Raw genomic sequence first — 15,896 nt, 5'->3', positions numbered from 1 at the left:
TCATTCCACTCAATTGCCCACAATTCCCTATTTCCACCCACTATAATACTGGACACATCAAGATTGCAATTTCTCTTGCCACAATAGGCAAAAGCTTTGAGCCGAAGGCAATGATTGAAATTTTAAAATCATGCCCCAAAATCCGCTTCTCGAAGATCTCCTCAAAGAGGCTGGTGACACCCTCTTTGTTCTGTTCAGAAATACTAGTATGAGAAGATGGTTGTAAAGATATATTCTGGTTGGTACCTGGCAGAAAGAGGATATGGCACCTTACAGTACAACGGCATACGTGCATGCAAAGGTTGATCCTTGGAAGGGTTAGAGAAAGGTGGATAGTCAGCAGCCGTACCCCAGCAAGGAGTAAATGCCTTCAGGACAGGAAGGGAGCGTAGCTTAGGAAATTGGCAAAGTTAGCTTTGAAATTCAACACTATTGGAATGAGACAACATCACTATTGAGGACAGCTAAAGTTCTATGAGATTATGGAGGAAAGAAAATGATCAGAATACCATCTCTGGCAGGACGAATGGACTGTAACTGACACGATCTAGCAGCCTAAAGCATTCACATTAAAAGCAACACTTAATACACTCTAGTGCAACTATTTAATAACGATTCCAGTAGCTAGAATCGGGATGGGAAGGGCATGAAGGTAAACACGACTCTGACATCTGACATAAAATCCTGCACTTCACAACCTTTAACAAGTTTGACTACATGTATACCTGGAGATGTGTTTCACGTGGGACTGAGCGATGCCTTACTGCACATCGACCAGTGTGCGATGCCTTACTGCACATCGACTAGTGTAAAAGTTGCAACTTTTAATGGATTAATACCCTCAGCTACAGTCTTGCACTTTAGTCATCTTGCCTATCCTGCTCAGAAACCTTGATATTGAAACATTGTAGCAGTAGTTGTACGAGTACTATTTAACAGCCCTCTAAAATAATTATAAACTGTAAATTTCAGTTAAACTGTACATACCCAGACAGGTTAATTCACACATTTACCATTTTGTGCTCAACTATCTCAGATTGATGAAAATATGAAGAAATATTATGTCCTGTGCTATGTGGAATACATCTTTCCAACATCACTATTATATGAAGAATTCTGTACACAGGAGGCCACCAGCCTCCCTAAGTATACCCTCATGACTTGTGGCTGGAGGATGTCAAAAATCCTAATGGTTTTTTTTTTTAAAGTTGTCCTTTCTAAACTTTATTAAAAATCATAATTACACAAGACATTTCTCAGACTTTTAAAGTGAACATTGTATTATATTTAGCATTGTGCAAACCAAAACTAGAACCACTGTGTTGGCTAAAACATCACCCTTAGTGATGACTGACTCCAGCCTGATATCACAAAAGTAATGATCCTTGCACTTCTGAACGCAAAAGAAGTTAAGGATAGTATTAGATTAAAAGAGGCTTATAATGTTGCAAAGAATAGTAGTAAGCCTAAGGATTGGGAGTTTTATAAAAACCAGCAAGGGATGATCAAAAAATTGTTAAAAAGGGAGAAAATAGAATGAGAGTAAACTAGCAAGAAATATAAAAACAGATTGTAAGAGCTTCTGCAAATATGTAAAAAGGAAGAGAGTAGCAAAAGTAAATGTTGATCCCTTAGAGGCTGAGACAGGAGAAATTATAATGGGGAATAAAGAAATGGCAGAGACGTTAAAACAAATATTTTGTATCTGTCATCACAGTAGAAAATTCAAAAAGCATACCAAAAATAGTGGGGAACCAAGGGGCAAATGACAGTGAGGAATTTAAAACAATATCAATAGAAAAAAAGTACTAGAGAAACTAATGGGACTAAAAGTCGACAAATCCCCTGGACCTGATGACAGACGTCCTAGGGTTCGAAAAGAGGTGGCTGCAGAGATAGTGGATGCATTGGTTGTGATCTTCCAAAGTTTCCTAGATTCTAGAACAGTCCCAGTGGATTGGAAGGTAGCAAATGTAACCCAGCTATTCAAGAAAGGAGGGAAAGAAAAAAAAAGGGAATTACAGGCCAATTAGCCTGACATCAGTCGTCAGGAAAATGCAGGGATCCATTATTAAGGAAGTGGTAATAGGGCACTTAGAAAATCATAATATGATTAATAAAACCATGTTGATTCTGTCTAAAGGCAAATCGTTGAAATGTTTCAGTGGACAATAGGGGTTTCTCATAGTTTGACTGTCTATGTTTTTAAATGGTGAGAAACTATTAAATGTTGGAGTTCAGAGAGATTTGGGTGTCCTCGTACAAGAAACATGGAAAGTTAACATGCAGGTACAGCAAGCAATTAGGAAGGAAAACGGAATGTTGGCCTTTATTGCAAGGGGGTTGGAGTACAAGAGCAAGGAAGTCTTACCACAACCGTACAGGGCTTTGGTGAGACCACACCCGGAGTACTTTGTAAAGTTTTGGTCTCCTTATCTAAAGAAGGATGTACTTGCTTTAGAGGCAGTGCAATGAAGGTTCCCTAGATTGATTCCTGGGATGAGATGGTGGTCCTATAAAGGAGAGATTGAGTAAAATGGGCCTATACTCTCGAGTTTAGAAAGATGAGAGGTGATCTCATCGAAACATATAAGATTCTGAGGGGGCTTGACAGGGTGGATGTTGAGAAGCAGTTTCCCCTGGCTGGAGAGTCTAGAACTAGGGGGCAGAGACTCAGGACAAGGGGCCGGCCATTTAAGACTGAGATGAGGAGGAATTTCTTCACTCAGAGGGTTGTGAATCTTTGAAATTCCCTACCCCAGAGGGCTGTGGATGCTCAGTCGTTGAGTATATTCAAGGCTGAGAGCGATAGATTTTTGGGGTCATCGGGAATCAAGGGATATGGGGATCGGGTGGGAAAGCGGAGTTGAGGTCGAAGATCAGCCATGATCTTATTGAATGGCGGAGCAGGCTTGAGGGGCCCTATGGCCTACTCCTGCTCCCGATTCTTATGTTCTGATAAAACAGCCCCAAATCTGTTATAACAAAATAAGAAACTCCATAATTCTGTTTACACTTTGCTATGAAGGACACAGGTTACTATTGCTGCTGAATTGCTTCTAAATGTTTCTAATTTCTTTGGTGCCTTGGATCACATTTGCAAAAATCGGCTCCTTTAATCTATAGCCAAACTCCATATTATTGCAATGGTATTGAGTTTCACTTTTTGTCAGATTGGATGATATATTTTTCAGCTGAGCAAGTGAAAATATTTCTCATTAGTATGATATGAACAGCACTTTAAAAAAAAATCATTCATCGTTGCCACCAGATTATATTGCTGTTTTAGAGAAATGGCAGATGTTTCCCTGGTTGAATATTTCAGCTTACTGTACAGTATACACATACAAAACTAAAGAGTTATGTTTAATCTTTAAAAACACCATGACTTAATATAATCACATGTAGCATGGGTAGGTCAATGCCAACTGCTGTATACTTTTTTTAAAAATTTGTTCATGGGATGTGGGCGTCACTAGCAAGGCCAGCATTTATTGCCCATCCCTAACCGCCCTTGAGAAGGTGGTGGTGAGCTGGCTTCTCGAACTGCTGCAGTCCGTGTGGTGAAGGTTCTCCCACAGTGCTGTTAGGAAAGAAGTTCCAGGATTTTGACCCAGCGACGATGAAGGAATGGCGATATATTTCCAAGTCAGGATGGTGTGTGACTTGGAGGGAATCGGGCAGGTGGTGCTGTTCCCATGTACCAGCTGCCCTTGTCCATCTAGGCGGTAGAGGTTGTCGGTTTGGGAGGTGCTGTTGAAGAAGCCTTGGCGAGTTGCTGCAGTGCATCCTGTAGAAGGTACACACTGCAGCCATGGTGCACCGGTGGTGAAGGGAGTGTTTAGGGTGGACGACGGGGTGCCAATCAAGCGGACTGCTTTGTCCTGGATGGTGTCGAGCTTCTTGAGTGTTGTTGGAGCTGCACTCATCCAGGCATGTGGAGAGTATTCCATCACACTCCTGACTTGTGCCTTGTAGATGGTGGAAAGGCTTTGGGGAATCAGGAGGTGAGTCACTCGCCGCAGAATACCCAGCCTCTGACCTGCTCTTGTAGCCACAGTATTTATGTGGCTGGTCCAGTTAAGTTTCTGGTCAATGGTGACCCCCAGGATGTTGATGGTGGGGGATTCGGCGATGGTAATGCCATTGAATGTCAAGACGAGGTGGTTCGACTCTCTCTTGTTGGAGATAGTCATGTTACTTGCCACTTATCAGCCCAAGCCTGGATGTCGTCCAGATCTTGCTGCACGTGGGCACAGACTGCTTCATTATCTGAGGGGTTGCGAATGGAACTGAACACAGTGTAATCATCAGCAAACATCCCCCTTTCTGACCTTACACTGCTCTGAGGAACTTCTGCAGCAATGTCCTGGGGCTGGGATGATTGGCCTCCAACAACCACTACCATCTTCCTTTGTGCTAGGTATGACTCCAGCCACTGGAGAGTTTTCCCCGATTCCCATGGATTTCAGTTTTACTAGGGCTCCTTTGGAGCCACACTTGGTCAAATGTTGCCTTGATATCAAGGGCAGTCACTCTCACCTCACCTCTGGAATTCAGCTCTTTTGTCCATGTTTGGACCAAGGCTGTAATGAAGTCTGGAGCCGAGTGGTCCTGGCGGAACCCAAACTGAGCATCGGTGAGCAGGTTATTGGTGAGTAAGTGCCGCTTAATAGCACTGTTGACGACACCTTCCATTACTTTGCTGATGATTGAGTGTAGGCTGATGGGGCAGTAATTGGCTGGATAAAAAGCAGGACAAATCCAGTGGACAGGATATACCTGGGCAATTTTCCACATTGTTGGGTAGATGCCAGTGTTGTAACTGTACTGGGACAGCTTGGCTAGAGTCGTGGCTAGTTCTGGAGCACAAGTCTTCAGCACTACAGCTGGATGTTGTCGGGGCCCATAGCCTTTGCTGTATCCAGTGCACTCAGATATTTCTTGATATCACGTGGAGTGAATCGAATTGGCTGAAGACTGGCTTCTGTGATGGTGGGGATATTGGGTGGAAGCCGAGATGGATCATCCACTCGGCACTGCTGGCTGAAAATGGTTGCAAATGCTTCAGCCTTGTCTTTTGCACTCACGTGCTGGACTCTGCCACCATTGAGTATGGGGATGTTAACGGAGCCTCCTCCTCCCGTTAGTTTTTTAAAAACTGTCCACCGCCATTCACAACTGGATGTGGCAGGACTGCAGAGCTTTGATCTGATCCATTGGTTGTGGAATCGCTTAGCTCTGTCTGTAACATGTTGCTTCTGCCGTTTAGCATTCATGTAGTCTTGTGTTTTAGCTTCACCAGGTTGTCACCTCATTTTTAGGTATGCCTGGTGCTGTTTCTGGCATGCTCTTCTACACTCCTCATTGAAACAGGGTTGATCCCCGGCTTGTTGGTAATGGTAGGGTGAAGAGTATGCCAGGCCATGAGGTTACAGATTGTGCTGGAATACAATTCTGCTGCTGCTGATGGCCCACAGCGCCTCATGGATGCCATTTTGAGCTGCTAGATCTGTTCTGAACCTATCCAGAACAGATGTCTATTAATTTGGTATAGGTTACCATCAAAGTCATAAATAATAGTTTCACTTTGGTTTTTATCAGCAATATATTTCACAGATTAAGGCACTGTGCCCTATGCAATCTACCAATGAGCTGCAACAAGAAACCGTAGGATATTGGTTTAACCAGTAATTCTTCATATAGGGAGTTCTCAATGATGTTCTGTCCTAGTCCATGTTATAAAAGTGCTGTATCATTTTTTTTTTTAAAAGGTGAATTTTTTAGCTAAGCTAGCACATTGTAAAGGCTAAATGTAAGCACTAGCTTCTCAATGAAAGGACCTCCTTCATCTTATACATGACAGTACAGTAAATATATAATACTGTCTAAAGGCAGTTAGTGGTAATGTAGGTGACAACTCAGCCAACCTCCTGGAGGGAAACCATTATTAATTGTAACATCTGCTCACTTACTTCCTCTGACACAACTGTCCAGGGTCCAAAACATTCTTTCCATGAAAGACAGCAGCTTACAGGTACTTCCTTTAATCTACTAAATTCACTCCTTACGGTGCAGTCTCCTGTACACTGGGGAGACCAAAGGCAGATTAGATGATCTCTTACTGAAGACATCCGTTCTCTCTGTAAGCATAGCACCGAGCTCCTAGACGGTTGCCAGTTTAATTCCCAGTCCCATTCTGAACACTCCATCTTTGGCCTTCTACACTGTTCCATACAAAGCTCAACACAAACTCCCGGAACTCTTTACCTTTCTACTGGACACTTTGCAATTGTCTGGCTTTAATATCTACTTTAGCAACTTCAAACCTTAACTTTAACCTCCACATTCTTTACTACATGGGATTCTGAAAATGAAGGATGGGTCTGTTGCCAGGGGGTGGGGGAGGGTGTTTCGCAATTGGGACGAGAACTCATCAGAACACTGTGCTGGCGCCGGAGTTTGGACCCTTGATGAGGATCTGCTCTAATGCACCTCCATCCCACCGTTCCCCCCCACTTCTCCTTAGGTTTTTGTACCCCATTCTGTTTTACTAACATCTTCTATTTCAATTTCAGGCCATATTTCTCTTCCACTACCTCAGCTATTCACACATCCTTGATTTCTCATTTATTTTATGATTATTCATGTCATCTAATGTAAAGATAATCTTAGCCACCCTAACCACCTCCCGTTTTTCTTTTAAATAAATCACAGGTCAGTTCAGCAATGAATCCTCTTGTGTTTTTTATTCTTCCCCTTCCCCTTTGTTTGGGTCCTGTTTAAATGCTTGTTCACTTTTCATTTTTTCAGTTTTAATGAAAGGTTACAAGCAAAATGTTATCTTGTCTGTTCGCTCCACAGATGCTGGCTAACCTTTTCTATTTTGGTTTAACATATTAACTGCATCAGGTGAAGATTGTTTGGCCAAATACCTGAAATGCTGTAAACGTGTAGGTGAATCGACTGAGGAAGCAGACAAAGGTCATTACCTGCAATGGCTAACCCTGCAGGAGAGATCCTGAAAAGGGAGGCAGTTGTATTTTCAAAATGAATATCTGTAACAGTAAATCTTTGTTTCAAAAAGCAAAATACTGCAGATGCTGGAAATCAGAAAATAAGAATACTCACAAGTCAAGCAGCATCTGTGGAGAAACAGAAGTCAATCAGTTGACGTTTCAGGTCTGAGACCTTTTCAGGGAGGTTCTTAGTCCTGAAACATCAACTGACCGATTTCTGTTTCTCCATAGATGCTGCCTGACCCGCTGAAGATTTTAGGCTTTGTTTCAAGCCTGCTCTGGGAAACATTTCTCCCAACAGCAATGGGGCTACAATCCACACCCTCATGTACTTGAGTGATAGGAACAATTATAATTGAGAAAGAACCAAAGCTTCTTCAAAGAAGCTGACCTCCACTTCAAAAGAAGTGAGGAGTAAATCTAGGCAGTCGCATACAATCTGTTCAACTGCATTCCTATGTCATAGTAGTGAGACAATTCCATAAGCATGAACCTATATACAAGGTCAAAGGAGTATGTTTAAAGCTTCTGAAAAATTACTCAAATTCTAAAGAATTACTTTGCCAGTCAAGAAATAGTTTGTGTGTAAGTCTAATATTGTTCTGTATTCATTTTTGTTTCAGTGTAAATTTTTGACAGGTAGTTTAGCCTAACCTATGTTTCCTGATGGTGAGATACTTTTCCACCTATTGAGGAAGACGACAAAAATACACAGCTTGCAACCCACATAGAACTTTGCTGCAAAGTAACTCAGTAAAAGGTAATTATTAATTCTTCTGATACACTAATACATTCACTACATTATAAAAAGTTAGAAGTTTAAGGTTGTAGGAGGCATTGGTCCTCCTCTGGAAGCTACCTTTAGCAGTGAGGAGGAATAAGTAGGGCTGGTAGAGAGTCCGAATCTTGATGAGCTGCATCATCATGGAAGGTAGCAAGGATTATTTAAATTTGAAGGCAAATAACCTCATGCATGTTTTATGCACCTTGGAACTTGGGAACAGTTCCCCTCCACAAACTCTCCAACTGGGAAAAGTACTGAGGGGCAAAGAGAAATGGGTGGCCACGGAGGGGAGGGGGGAAATATAGTGGAACTTACGTTATCTGCCACAATCTGCTCTCGTGGATAAACAAGAGTCCCCAAATTTTGGTCTTACACATATAGCACTGCAATTCGCTAGGCATAGGAATGAAGACAAGTGCAATACAAATAAATTGAATTTGATCTTTCTTGGACCGAGGGGTTCATTTTGATCATTCAGGAGCAAATAGATGTTAGCAGGCTGTTCCATGAGGTGACATCTTTTGCATGGTTTGGTCCCTCAAAAATGACGGTGGATAATCAGGAAGGCGGATAATTAGAGAGGGCCATAACACAGGTTCCAATGGATATTTAAGTACATTGTAATAAGAAAAAAATCCAACATGACTGCAACATTTCATTCTCATATTTAAAATATTTGCCCCACGGTGATAGTACAATCAATCCACATATTTACAGTATGGAAAATTATTTTGTTTTCTAGGCTTTTTAAAAATGTTTTGTGCAGCTTTTAAAACCACTTGTCAAATTATGAAAGCAATCTAATCCTGCATATAAACATCCAAAATTGACAGATATTTGAATTCTATTTACAATAGAAATTTGAAATCGGACTTATGTCTTCAATTCATTCCTGCCTCCCACACCCAATTCAAAGGAGCAACCCCACATACAATACTGGAATTTTCTGAAACACTAAGTATTTTCTATTACTATAAAAATACCAAAAGCCATTCACTTGTGATGCCAACAAAAGTGAGACACTGTAATAAGGCCAGTGAAGAACTTGAGAGTTCTCCATTGTTGGGTTTGAGTCAGTGATCAAAATTGTTCAAAATGAGGACTGCCAAGTCTCGGGGTGGACAGAAAGAGGCGGAACCAATTACAAACTAAATTCACTTCTGGAAAACAGGAAAGTTTGTCTCTCAAGACACATCAATTTTAAAAAAGCTTGTACACCAGTCTATTTTTGACAAGCTTTTTGTACTGTATTGTACATTTCCATATGTTTCAGTCATTGAAGCATCTTCATTTCCCACATTACATGGGCACAAAACCAGAAATGAAAGTGATAAAGGACTTCAATTCAGAAAAGCACTTCAATCATGGACAGCCAATTCTCACACATTTTCTAAATGCAACTTGTCCAAAGTGTGAAGACTCCAATAAGGCAGATCATATCACTTCAAAAGAGAACTGTTTGAACAGAAAGTTGATCCAAATGAACCAGTTGTCCAGACTAGTCCGGGGGTTGCGGTGGAAAGAGAGAATAGGGAAGAAGCCAAAGCTTTCATTCAACCAATTAAAACATCAAACATGATTTCAAAATCTCAATTTTCTTCTTCAGTTGTAAGAGTGTCTGATTTCCTAAGAACATTTATGAAGGTCCCAAAAATTGTCATAATATTTCACCTCATCTTCCCTCAGTCAAATAGACAAGCATCAGTGAAAGATGGGATCCTGACTCTCTGACACACACACACACACACACACACGATCATCAACTATCACAGGTACTTTGAATATTGCTGAAACAAATTAGGTCTACTTTAACGTGTACTATATATACCTACAAAACAAAATATTCATTTTCCATACTGCAATTACACCAATTCAGTGTAATACTTCATCACCAAAAGCTTTGATGGTGGTCCTATGAATCAATGTACAGCTGAACAGCTAAAGGCAATAAGCAGCAAAGTCAATACTGGAGAACAGTAATGCACCTGCCATTTTGCAGCAATCAACTTAATATTCTGAAGAAGCAATATGACAGTTACTTTTCTGAGCAGTAAAGTCCTGAATGGTGCAAAGGCAGGAAATACACAATGACAGTATTGTTAGGATATATCAATATGAGAGATGCATTGCTCCACTACATACAGTGCAGAAACAGTAGGTGTCAACTGAAATAGAAGCAGGATTTTCCTGTAACAATGGGGAAAAAGGGAAATCTTGTTTCTCCTCTCATTCCTACTCTCCACCCACATAATGGCTTGGGATTTTACAATTAAAATAAAAATTAACATATATGCCCGAAGAATAGCCATATAAAATACACACAAACAACGTGGGCAACCTTCACAACAAAGAAAAACAATTCACAAATTTGAAGTCTGAAAAAATACCATATTGAGATGTCAATGTTAACAATGTAGACAACATATAGTGTGTGGAACTCAGTTCAATCCTAATTATTGTAACTGAGCTAAAGTGGATAATGAATACTTTGACTGCCAGTCTTTTCACACTTTAGAACAGCTGAATCATCTTCCACAGCATTCAATATTTTTGTATTATGGGAGTCCACTGCACAGGACTGCCCTGATTTTAGAATTTAGTGCAAATTGTCAGTCTAACACGACAGTTCATATGCATTTATACATTCATTTAGTACAATACCAGATACAAAATACTGCATTATAAACAAACAATCAGCACCAACTATTTTGAACATTAACTACTGCAACAAAAGAAACGCCATTGTAAATCACAAGATAAAGACAGATGAGAGATCCATTCTGTCCATCTTAACATCCATCCAAAGCAAACTTTACATTCTCTCCCCCATTGTGTCACCTAACTGTATCGTGAATGAACATAAGGTTATTACATCTGCTACTTTATTCAGAAGACTACTGCAGATTGTGTCACTTTTCACATGAAGAAATTAATCCTGACATCTGTCCTAAATGATCCTTTCACCATTTTTAGCCTATGCCCCTTTGCTGTCATACTTTGGCTTAACTTGAACTAATATTCCAAATTTTCCTTATCCATACAATTTAATATCCTCCATACTACAAAAAGGTCCCTCAACAGCCCCACTTTATGCACTCTTCACTTGAATTCAATTCTTGGCATCAGGGATCAGCATTATGGCCTTTCTCCGCCCCATCTCCATGACTTGAATGTTTCCTTGCTGACTTGCTAAATCACAACTGAACATAGTATTCTATGTGCCATTTTCTGACCAGGGCACTGCATAGATTTTAAGCATGACATCCTCTGACTTATACTGTACTGACCTAGCAATATAATTTAGCATTCTATCCACTTTGTTGCTGCTGCTTCAGAGTGATGACATTGTGACAAATTTACTATCATGCTCAGTAGATCCAGCACTTAACATGTCAAATTACCGTGAAACAGCAATAAACAAAAAGTGAATGGAATGCTGAATTATATTGCTAGACCAATAGATAGATACACCAGACACTTGAAGCCATCCAACTATTACTGAAACAATCAACAGTCTGAATACTAATATGCAAGATATTACAACATATGGTATATTTTTCAGCTGAAGCAGCAGGACTGAACTGCAGTGGGCTTTCCACTTGCAAGAATCTCACAGGATTGATCCTGCCGGATGTTCCCAAAGTCAGCCTACCTTTCATATTCAAGGCAAGCTCCCAGCATGGATCAAGACTGGTGCTGGGACCTTGTCGAGGAAGAGGGTGGGAGAAATTGACACAGGCTGCACACAATAATTAGAGGGATGGGGCCACCTAAAGGCAAATGACCATATGTGGGGGCAAATTCTTATTCAGTCTTTTTTTCCTGCGGCTTAATCCAAAGAAATTCATGACCTCACAGCAAAAAAAAAATCGCCTAAGCTCAAGCCTATAAAAGTCAGCATCAACTCATCTCAGCATACCCCTCACAGACTCTCTGGGTGCATGAGCAGGCACTGGCAGGGGTACAACACACTGGGTCCCACCAGGCTGTACAGGCAACTGACTAGGGGTCATTGCCCCGGTCCCCTCTCGCCCCCGGCCTCACCCCCCCTCGCCCCAGCACTGTCGCCCCCACACCCCAACCCCTCTCCTCCCAGCCCCCGCACCCAACCCCTCTCCTCCCAGCCCCCGCACCCAACCCCTCTCCTCCCAGCCCCCGCACCCCAACCCCTCTCGTCCCAGCCCCCGCACCCCAACCCCTCTCGTCCCAGCCCCCACACCCCAACCCCTCTCCTCCCAGCCCCCGCACCCCAACCCCTCTCCTCCCAGCCCCCGCACCCCAACCCCTCTCCTCGCCCCTCTCGCCCCAGCCCCACCCCTCTCCTCTCCTCTGACGCCCCCTGCCTCTCTCCCCCGTTCCCCCTGCCCCTCTCCTCCGGCCTCCGTCTCCTCTCCTCCCGCCCCCCTCGCGCCCTCGGCCCCTGCACCGCCCCCCTCGCGCCCTCGGCCCCTGCACCTCCCACCTCGCGCCCTCGGCCCCTGCACCCCCCCAACTCGCGCCCTCGGCCCCCCACCCCTGACCCCACCCCCCTCAAGCCCACAGCCCTGGCCCCACCCCCCTCGCGCCCTCTTCCCCGCCCCCCGGACCCTCTCGCCCCCCACGACATTCCGGATACCGTCTTTTGGGTCTGCCAGCAAAAGTGCCTCCTGACAGGCAGTCTGTTACATCCAGGGAACAAAAGGGGCTGCATTTACCTACCAGTAAGTACTGTGATCAGATGGATCTTTCAGTTCACGAGACCAGGCTGTGAATATTGGCCCTCAGAGGGAATTATGTATTCTTTTCAGCTGGAACAGAGAAAATTCCTTAATGCATGGGCCACCTTTCTGGAACACTCCCAGAAATATCCTGAAATAAGCTGTTACATGTACATTATTAAGTGAATTCAAACATAAATTGAACAGATACAGTAAAACTCTGATGACTTTGTTTTCATGCTTTGCACCAGCATGCTTTGCACCAGTACATTCCATTATTATATGGACAGAGCATATACTTCAATGAAATGCAAAAGAAAAAAAACTTTTTTTTAAAAAAAAGCCTACAGTACAACACTTAATTTCAAATTATGTGGTTGAACCACAACAGAGTGCCATCTGCCGCTGTCTACCTTGGCACATCAGCAAAACACACCCCACCCAGAACACAACTCCCCAGTGAATTCCACCCATGTATACAACAGAGATTGTAGTTCGTTGCAAAGATACAACGCATTTCAAGGTTCAGGGAGCAATGATAAGCTACACCATCAGAGTTTATGTCATCTGAACCCCTTGACATGTTAGTGCCTAGCATAAGCATCCCACAAATTATTAAGATGTACACTATTTATTGCGGTAAAACATCTGTCCTTCTGGTCAGCCAACATGCTATGAAAACATTCATTCTTCTAGTCATATTGGTGATATTTAGATACGCAGATAGACTTGGTAGCCATAAAACAGCAAATATGGGAATAGCAAAAGTAAATACTCCAACCTTGAAATTAAATCAGGGAACCTCCAAAAAAATTAAACAAATTACATATTAGGTACTTTTTAAAAAAAAATGTTTGGGAATGTATCAACATTCTGTGGATTCAAATGACGATGGAAACTGCCCGTCATCAGAATCCCTCCAGCATATAGCTTCCTTATAATATATAGAAGCTATGGTACTCCCCGAGATCACTCAGTAAACCCCCAACATCACAATATGAATTCATCTCAGGAGTCTTCCACATATTATCCACCATGACAAAATATAACCACAGCAAACTATTATGCTTCAATATATTGTACTGAAAATTATCCTCCAGTTAGTTCCAAGACAGTGCAATATGAGGGGGGAAAATAATATAGCTGAATTGTGTTTTACTGATCATCACTTTTAGCAATGATTCACTTATAATGTTTAATTGTTCCTTGCCAAAAAACATGACTCAGATGCATAACCCATATGCATCTGTGCGGTTGCATTTGCTTATAACAATTAGCAGGGTTCTGTTGCAATTATCAGATTGGAGGCAATGTACCTCTAATCACAATCTGTTGTTTCAACATGGGAAAAATGTCATCATTTGCAAAATTTGCATTTTGAAACAATAGACTACAATTAGAGGTACAATAGCTTTAAGCTATGACATGAAGAAACTCATTTCACTCCACAAAACATGGAATTTACAAAGACAAGACTGGAATTTAATGTTCAGAGTTACTCCCTTATCAGACCTGAAGATTCTGATGCTCTGTTTCTCCCCCACCCCCACCGAGTCCCCATGCTCTATCTCTCCCCAAACTCCCACCCGCCTGCCGTACTCAGTTGCCAAATACTGACTCTCTGCATCCAACTGAATGCAGAACCCGATTCTCCCTGCCCACCCAAGTGCCTCTCCCCCAGCAGCCAAATCTCAATGGCACAGTCTCTCCCTGCTCACCCAAGTCCCAATGCTGCTGCCTCTCTCCACCCACCCAAGTCCCAATGTTCTGTCTTTCCCTTCCCACTCTTGGTTGCAGAAACAAGGGGGCAATAGAGATTTTAAAAACGAGCTAGAAACGGGAAGGAAAAAAAAGAGAAAGTGAAAAACAGTAAGAGTTCAGAAAGTTGGAAGTTTATCCTGATTCTACATTATGGCTTTTGACTGAATCGCCTACTGCATTTTAAAGGCATAGGTGATGATTGCAGTGGGTTGGCTACAGTTATATGCCAATACTAAAATATTTTTAATGTGATCAGAGGACTTTTAATCCTGAGAGATTGAGTGTGTTATTTAAAATCCATGGGCCTTGGATGCAACGATCATTTGGTATGATAAACAAATGATAACCCGCCCAAGACTTTCTGAACTCTCATAACCAAAGTCTACAGTACTAAGGGAGCATGCCTGGACACCATGGTAAAATACTTACAATTAAATGTTCTAAGAGGAAAAAAAGGACAAAAGAGAGAGAAGTAGTAAGAAAGCGAGAAGCCAAGTATGTTTACACTAATGCTAGGAAGATCCAAAACAAGTCTGTGGAATTAGAAACATATGTTTAAGGAAAATGCAATGTAATAGGAATGAGACACCTGATTAAACCAAAAGTATATTTTGTTTAAAACCATCAAGTTCAAGCAGATGTCAAAAATTAGTTGGACAAGAATGACTGATGAGAGGTACCTGATTTAGTACAAGGGAGAAGTTAGGAGGTAGATTAGGAAGAGGAAGATGACATGCTATGGGAACATAATTTGAGAGTCACAAGGCAAGTTGTTAGGGTTGCTACAGTGTGTGAAAGATGATGGTAATGGATCAAGAGAAGGGCTGAATGATATGATATAATGAAATATGGTGTAACTTCAGGGGTAGATTCAATCTATCTGCAGAGTTTGAAAAGTGCACTCGTTTTCAAAGACATTACTGATATTATGAATTGAGAGAATAGAGCTGACACTGCATACTTGGGAGTTACAGAAACCTTTTGTTAAGTTTGCAGATCAACAATTAATAGCAAAACCACTCGATGCAAAACTGGCTTAAAACAAAAAAAAGGGTAGCCCAAATGGGAACTTCTTAGGCTAGAAAAGATTAAAAGATGGATACCCAAAGATTGGTTCAAGCCTCTTGCTATTTTTAATATTTAACTTAGATTGGGGGGGGGGGGGGTAATGGAAGCAAAGTCTCCAAGTTTGCAGATGATACCAAAGGAGGAGGTAAGGCAAATAATGAGGAATACCACAGTCAGTTTCAAAAGATTTAATTCTTTCAGATAATAGATGTAATTTAAATGTAAATTTAGTATAAAATAAATAGTATGGGTGCACGGAACCAAAAAAATAGGAGCATCTGTTCAGTTTGAACAGGGGTAGTGTGTATTGATTAGGAAAATAATACAGTTGTTAAAGTGGATAAATATGTAAAACTATCAGCACAGCGCTTAGCCAAAATAATCTAAAGAAGTTATGTTGTTTGTCTATAAGTATTCCATCTGGAGTACTGAGAATAGTCTGGTCACCTAACCATAGGTAGGATATTATTGCCATCAAAAAGGTACTGATGCAAGCAACAAAGTTGATTCCATATATCAAGACATTAAACTATGAGGAAAGGTAAAGGAAGTTGGATTTGTTTTCTT

General features: G+C 41.6%; 1 protein-coding gene across 3 annotated transcripts in view; it reads right to left on the bottom strand.

Moving 5' to 3' along the window:
- Window positions 1-15,896, bottom strand: part of LOC137327203 (transcription regulator protein BACH1-like) — a 64,732-nt gene that overhangs the window by 45,685 nt on the left and 3,151 nt on the right. Inside the window, exon 2 of one of the 3 annotated variants that reach the window (XM_067992760.1) lies at window positions 12,502-12,590. The exons of the other annotated variants lie outside the window; for them this stretch is intronic. The gene's annotated coding sequence lies outside the window, so the exon portion shown is untranslated. The remainder of the gene's footprint in view (window positions 1-12,501; window positions 12,591-15,896) is intronic. 3 annotated transcript variants of the gene reach the window in all.

This window comes from Heptranchias perlo, chromosome 11 (genome assembly GCF_035084215.1).
Source record: "Heptranchias perlo isolate sHepPer1 chromosome 11, sHepPer1.hap1, whole genome shotgun sequence".
NCBI lineage: Eukaryota > Metazoa > Chordata > Chondrichthyes > Hexanchiformes > Hexanchidae > Heptranchias > Heptranchias perlo.
The sequence above is the reverse complement of the archived record's forward strand: the minus strand, read 5'-3'. Positions and strand labels throughout refer to the sequence as shown.